The sequence below is a fragment of the Sabethes cyaneus genome, chromosome 3 (genome assembly GCF_943734655.1).
Source record: "Sabethes cyaneus chromosome 3, idSabCyanKW18_F2, whole genome shotgun sequence".
Classification (NCBI taxonomy): domain Eukaryota; kingdom Metazoa; phylum Arthropoda; class Insecta; order Diptera; family Culicidae; genus Sabethes; species Sabethes cyaneus.
In genome coordinates this window covers 86,572,541-86,580,581 of record NC_071355.1, presented here as the reverse complement: position 1 = coordinate 86,580,581, position 8,041 = coordinate 86,572,541, and positions in this window count along the sequence as shown.

Here is an 8,041-nt window from a genome sequence, read left to right as displayed (position 1 = left end):
CCATATAAAACACACGGGCTGGGAAGAGCAAAATTTTTTAAATGATTTATTTTCTTTATTTAAAACAGAAATTACAAATTGCTTCATACATATGGCAAGGTAATACATCTGTTTACTAAATAAAAAAATTATTTTCAACAAATAAGCTAAGACGCAGTAGCAATGTTCAAAAATGTAACTATGACCTATGTTAGCGGGATAAAACTAAACAAATATCAATAGCCAGTAGTTGCTTTCGGCTAAGAAAGCAATTTATTGCTAAAACCAATTTTATATTCCGATACTTTCAACTGGGCCTATGCCGTATTCTGCTTCAAAAATCAGTATATTTGGGACACCGATTTAACGCGAATTCACCGAAACCCTAGTTACCAAAAGTCAGCATATATTTCAGGGAACATTTGTCGGTTATTTTGACTATTAGTTGCTTTAAAATGATGAATAATTTTAGAAAAAATGATAATTTTATCCAGCACGTTTTTGCTGCATCGAATAGGAAAATATGCAATGTGTGCCCAACATGTGTGTGTGTAGCAAAAGCCCTATGTGTCTTGCAGTGTCATTTTTTGGTGCTAGTTGGTCTATGAGTACATCCGATTTTGCAAAAATACTGTAAGAAAAATGCGATAAATCGGAAGCGCATAGTTTATGGTATGTAAAATGAGTACTATCGTGAGAAATTCGAAAGTATGTTTAGCGTAAAACATTATCAAATGTTGTATTTTATTTTTGTATTGCAGCTAATTTACAACGAAAACAATAAGACTAATTTAATTTCTTATTTGTGTTTTCTTAAATACCAGCCGAAAACTTGCATGAGTTACCAATACTTTTCCTTTTCTGACCAATAATAACGACTGGCTGCAGTTGACAGTTCGAACTGGCAGCATTTGATGTTGGATTTTTTCCTATCCGCGAATCTCTTTCAGGTTATGACATGTCGTCACTTTTCCATAGGCACTCTACTTTTGGATACCAGATCATTGCACGATGAGCGCTGGGCGGTTTGTTTGCATGAACTTTGTCACTTTTAATGGTTTCAATTTGAATATTTGTGAGAGTTTACTGTGGCAATTTCTTTAAATTACACGGAAATCTTAATTCCTAAATAAAAACTAGTCCACCACCCACCAATGTTACAAAATGAGGCAAATTCGTCCCGTGCAATGGACGGTGGCATGACATGGCACTGCATTTTGTCAAATACAAATCTGATCAAGGTTGCTATATGTACAGAATGTTTCCTATTTTGCAGTTTCCAAAGTATAATCTGGAGCATAGAAGTTGCACATATATGCCATATTCTTTTGTCATCAGATTTGACCAAATCTTGAAGAAATCGATTATAAAAATTCTTAATATGACATTTTAAATAGATATTTTACGGATATTTTGCGGAGATGATAATTAATTTCTAATAAAAAAATACAGAACTATATTATATTAACACCTGTCGTGCATTGCAAATAATATTTTTGGATCATTTCATATTTTATGCACAATACTTGTAACTCTTATATGCTCGAAGTCTCAATAACTAAACTGCAGTTAATTGTACAAAATGGAACAGCACAACTAGACTCTGCATATAAATATTTTATTTGAAACGTGACAATTCATTTCATTTGATTTTATCAATATAAAAGTTATAGAATTAAGTGCCGCAACACTGCTATCGCTGCAGCGCACCGAGAACGGCAGCCGAAAATATAGAAACAATCCTACACTCAAAAAAAATCGACACGTCGCATCCACGTGAAAAATCATGTAAACTTCTGTACAGCAACTTCATGTACTCGTTAACGGGAAAATTGATAAAATTTACCGGGATCGCACGTAAACTGGTTAGTATGAGTGCGTGTTACCAACAATTCACGTGAATGTTACATGAAAACTGTGATGGATGAGAATTACCCATGTTTTCACGTAAACTTGACGTGCTGATTTTTAGAGTGTATCTCTCTGACAAGACCGGTAGCGGTCAACCGCTGTGCGCTAATTGGTTGACGAACAGCGGAATGGAACGGCAGCGGAACGGTAACCGTCAGTGGGATACGGCCTTTAGGAATAGGTGCATAAATGATTGCGGGTGAAAATTTATCCAAAATGTTTCTATCTGTTACACCAGTGGTGCCCAGGCATAGGCGTGGTGCGGGCCAAATTAGATCGCCGCATGAGTCCGCGGGCCGCAATGACCTCTGGTAATTTCTGCGAATAACAAAATGTTACATAGGCCGCAGCAAAAGCCGATTTTTAGGAATCACCACAAGATTTAAACTGGGAAGCAATCAGATCTACAATATGCACAAGATATTACTTTTTTTTGTTTGATTATAGTCACTTTAACAGCTTGGGTCATTTGTGACTTCTGCGGGGTTGGGATTCGAACCCGGGTCCTCGGCGTGAGTGGCGTGAATGCTAACCACTACGCCGGGATTGACCCCACGAGATATTACGACTGATCTGAGTGACCCCTGTGTAATCAAAAAAAATATTCATAAGTCCGCCATCCCTCAAACCAGTCCGCGGGCCGCACGAATCATCACAAAGGGCCGCGGTTTGACCATCACTGGCTTACACTCTTGAACAATTTCTATTCTTGCTTCATTCTAATTATAAAATTTTGAAGGTGGCAGCAAATTAAGTATATAACCCAGAATGAAAAAGAAATAAAATGAACAAATTTTCATTAAAGTGAAATGCACATTCCAAATTTGTAACGATCTACTTCGTGGTAAAAAGTAACCGAAAAATTCGTAAAACAAACGTTCAGTATAAATTTATCTGTTAAAAAATGTTATATTTGAATTCTGAGACCAATTTCGTTCCATAAAAATCACGTTCTTAAATCATTCCAAATAAGCTTTACATTAAAAATCAATAGCATGTCTTTCTATATGTACAAACCATAATTTACGCAGTGTACAACTAAATTATGAGCTCCTATACCAATTCACTAATGCTTGTAGAATCTGTAATTAACATACAAAATCAATTCACTAATTGCGATGCCTGTTGGTATCATGCTATCAACCTTAGTAGTGGCAAGGTACCAGTGTTTGTGCGTGCTTCATTTTTCCATTTGTAATAAATTACACAATAGGGATTTCCCATTATTATGAAAGATTTTGAAACTAAACCAAAACTAAAATAGGACATAACAAGGTTGTGTTTTAAATTACTCTTCCAGTTTATAGGTGAACATTGAGTTAAAACTATAGGACAAAATTTTTGAAGCGTCTATTCGACGCCTTCGAAGCAATAAATGTACGAGGTAATCTGCGCATTAGACAGTAAATCCCTATTAGTTTCGGATTTCGTCACCACAATGAAAAGCCTCCCAATATAATATCCCCTGCCAAGTTGATTCCCACTATGTATTACCCGAAGCAGCCAGCCAGGAAAAGCGATTTCGGCAGGCTCCAATAGGGTAAATGAGGGAAACAAGAAAACATAGCAAGCAACACAACCAGAAACACGGAATGAAAACATTAATAAACGTTCATTAATGCGCCCGACAATAATAATTCTTTCTTCGATATCATAATTATTTAATTCTGTGTTTTCCTGGCTACGGTCATTTGGCGAAAATGAAGAGCAACTGAGTATGAAAATTGGTCCACCGTTCGTTCGGGCGCCAACAAGTAGGTGGCATAAATAATTATACGAGCTTTAATGAAGTGAAATTGTTTGGTTAATCAATATTCGGGTCCTGTAAATATGCATTAGGTACATTACAGTTCAGTTCAGTACGGAGAAAATTTAAGACCATGGGTTTGATATTTGTTGGAACATTTTCCGACCAATTATCTGTACCGTGGTTTTTTCAAGCATTTCGTCGTTATTTATGGAATTGTAAGAACGATATTCAACAAGTTAGTTTAAAATAAATTATTCTTAATAAATCTTACGGATTGCATAGTTTTCAAGTTAAAATGAAAACATTACTTTGTAATTTTCCTGCAAACATATCTTACCCTATGCAGTATTGGCTTGTCCTGGCAGCATAAAACTTTTATCGTGCTCTTTAACCTGACTAAAACTGGTTGTGAATCATACAGTTTTGACACTAGATTAGACGATTCGTTTGGCCCGAACTTTCTTACCGGATGTTTTATGATGCAATTATGATGATTTATTGTGTTTGTTTCATTATACTGCAATTCGGACCCATCTAATCTGATGTATACAAATAGGGCAAATTAGCACATGTTTATCATCGTGCCACAGTGATAGCCTTGGTGATGCTTTGCATCATATTCCAAGAACAAACGACGTAAGGGGGTTAGCTATGAATAGAGCTTTCAGCCTTGGTTCAAGGTAAGCTTGTTTTATACTTATCTCAACTGAAATTTCTATTCTAGCCAGCGGAATGAGACTTGTTTACGGATAAAAAATTGTCTCTCCAGTTGTTGGACAGAAAATAACTGACAGAAAATTTGTTGGCGTTTGTTCAGTTTGGCTGATACCCTTGAAAGTTATAGAATTTACTTACAGAACAAGCTTGTTGCTCGAAAAAATGATAGGTTTGATAATGATAGGTGTTAATAATTTTCAATATTTTTGCATCGACCGATCGGAAAATCTTCTGTATGTATGTATGTATGGGGGGAATTACTGCAGAATCGAGTTTATCTATCTAGCAACTTTCATGTCAATGCTATTCGTGAAGGACCAAAAGGGGTTGGGTGGATCTATAAGCAATATCGCTTATATGATTCCACGGGATATAAGACATTCCTTCCAGCATAGACTTCCGGTTTCTAGATACATAACTTCGCCGTGCAAACTTATCTTGCGTGATGATTTGTGTGCTAGAAGGGCGCGTCAAAATCCTTTCCGACCTTATATGACTTGGGCTGGTTACCAAATCCCTCATCAAGTCTTCGATTCATTCAATACCCTGATGCTCCTTCCCCTTTACGATAATGATGGTATATGGCAATGTAATAAAATATGTGTTATATGAATATACATTATATGAAGATATATAGACAAAAACAGAACAATCTCACCAGCAGTCCTTCGAATGGAATAGAGTTGCATCATTTGAGTTTACATGAGTGCTTCCATTATTAATTTATTTTTTTCTTCTGGTATCCATGAGCATTATTTAAACTTTCTTCGGCCCGAGTTTTCACTGTACAATAGGAGGTGCTTGCTCCATGAGCTAAAACGAAACAAATCATTAAAATAACTTATTCCAAGTAACCAAAAGTTCCGATAAAAGGGGATTTTTTTGGCTTAATCAGCCAACGAAATGATCATGAATAGAACTCTATTCAACTTCATTTTTAAGTAATTAGTCGTACTTTCAAGTTCGTATTTGATGATTAAACTTCGAAGGGAATACAAAGTAACTTCTAACAGAACTAGAAAGTTCGCAAAAAGTATTCTTAAGTCGCTATATAGAACACTGTTCAGCCCAAAAAGAAACTCCAATAATTTTAAAAATAAAAAAGATTGAGGGAATATTTTCCCACTTCTTCCTGTTTTGCAGATTCATGACATTTTCTCATTAACTAAGGCATTTAATTTCGGTTAATAATCGACTGTTTTTTTATAAATATTAATTTATTGTAACTTACCACACACCACCAACCAAAATCTCGGGGATTTGAACTCGATTACTTCTTTTCGGTGACTTAGACGCATACCACTGCTCCGTTGCTGGAATATGCGATTTGCATCGTTTTTACTCGATGTGCTAATTTCTCATTTATCACAGCCCCGAAACGAACTTACACTTAATAACAACTCATCGGCAAAATTCATGTCGCTAGCGGCGTCAGATATGGTGTAATGCATTAGGATAGGCTTGCAATGCGGAACGCTCGGGTTCAAATCCAGCAACGGTCGGTGTTAAATAGGCTTTTTTTTATATGGTCTATCTTAATCGCATGACCCACGCAACCGACTTTACATAAGTTAGGAGGAGGCGGAGGTAGAAAATAGAAAAGTATAAAAATAGAACTAAAAGTGCTGTCTTATAAACTTTTGCCAACGTTTCTTTAGAAGCTGCTTAGCGCTCTGTGCAGCAAACTCAAGGCAACTCAAGTTCGGTTAATTACAAGTAAAGCTGCTTAGCAAGCTATAGATCCATAGACATAAAGCTTGTTAACCTTCCTTAGACACCATTATCCGAACTCTAAGTTACTTTCAAGTTGTATGTTGAACTTTCATGCTGCATGTTGGACTTTCAAGTTGCTATAGATATTAACCTTACTTTAGTGAGAATGAAGTTCGGTTTACAAATGTAGTGTTTGGTTGTTCAGCAAGAAAGTTCTGCGGAACTAAATTTGAACCAAATATGAACTTTCAAGTTTGTCCCTTAAGTGAAATTCGAACTTTTGGTTGCTTGGGTATGCTAAGCTTACCTACTAACAAGGTCGTGTGACTCAGCCGTCATCCAAACCCGCAGTTTTGAGATCAGGCAGCCGGGAACCACCCATCATCGCACCTCCTAGCTTGGCTACTCAATAGAGCATTACCGGGTAAGGTCACGTAGAGGCGCTAGGTGGGGGCTTGGGATGGCTGGAGCTATGTTGGACGCTTCCTCATTTGCCTTCCCCATTTCATACCCTCGATCGATCGGAAAATTTTCTACGCATAAACTCCTACAAGGAAACATAGTTCAAAGTAAGTACAGTTGTAAAATTGAAAATAATGAAGCATTGTCCAACTGGAAATCCTCACTTCGTGATTGGTTGGAAAAGATGCCATGATAGATTTAACGTGATGTTAGAAAAAAGTGACCAAATCAAAACAGTTAGAAAAAAGTGACAAAAGTGACAACAGGTCGAAGATTCTTTGCGGTGATTGACCATCTAGCTAGACCAATTTGACATCCGTGCTTGGGAAGTAAACCAAATAATAAATAATAAATAAGTAAGCCAAAGAATCTCACCAAGATTGCTTAGTATCTTGATTAAACTCAGACCATTTTGATGTCCTTGCTTGGGAAGTACGCCAGAAAGAGTGACAAAACCCCCTCGTTCCAACAAATTTTTTTACGAACGCAATTGAACCTAGTCCAATTTGATGCCTGTCTTAGGAAAGGGTGCCAGAATAAAGACAAAAGTTTCGTGTCCCAACAGATCGCAAATGTTTGACGGCGAGACGAGTAGTTCGATTATAATATAATTTCATATGGATACGCATGTTTACCGTTTTTACCGTTATAGTGAAAATATGTTGATAAAATGGGATTGAATTGGTAAAATCCCTTCAACGTGGGAGTACAATTCGTAATAAAAACAAACTCTAATTTCTGGGTATGAAATGGGGAGAGTTACCCAAGGAGCGTCAAACACAGCTCTGGCACTCTCAAGCTCCAACCTAGCGCGTCCACGCAGATCTAAGTCAAATGATGACGATCGATGATCTTACTCGGTCTGCATCGACTCGGAGTGGACAGGAAGTTCGATGGCCAAATTCCGGAGAAAGGATGTTCCGTGCAGTAGATCCTACTGCAAGCATGTCTTTCAAGTACCATAACTACTACAGTGGCGGTAGAAAAGCAGAGTATGGTATCGGTTTCGCAGTGTTGGGAAAGCAAAAGCAACGAGTTATCCGGGGAAGGCCCGTAGATGACCGTATATGTGTGTTATGAATTAAGGGCAAATTTTTCAACTACAGCCTAATCAATGTTTACGCACCGACAAACGATAAATCCGACGATGTTAAGGACGAGTTCTTCGGCAGGCTCGAGTGGAGAGTGCCCAAACTATGACGTGAAAATCATCATCGGAGGTGCAAGTGCGCAGATCGGGAGGAAAAAATTCTTCCGTCCAGTTCTTGAAAAACACAGCCCTCATCTGTCGACTGTCAGATCGATCATGTCTTGAATGACGGTCGACACTATTCGAATGTCGTCGATGTACGGCTTTTTCGGGGACCAAATAACGACTCTGACCACTATCTTATGTAAGATTTCGCGCAACGCTGTCGAACACTTGACCAACGATTTGCAGAACAGCAGGCAGAAGGAGAAGATATAAATAGGTTGTGGAGGAACATCCAATGCCATCGAAACAGCTGC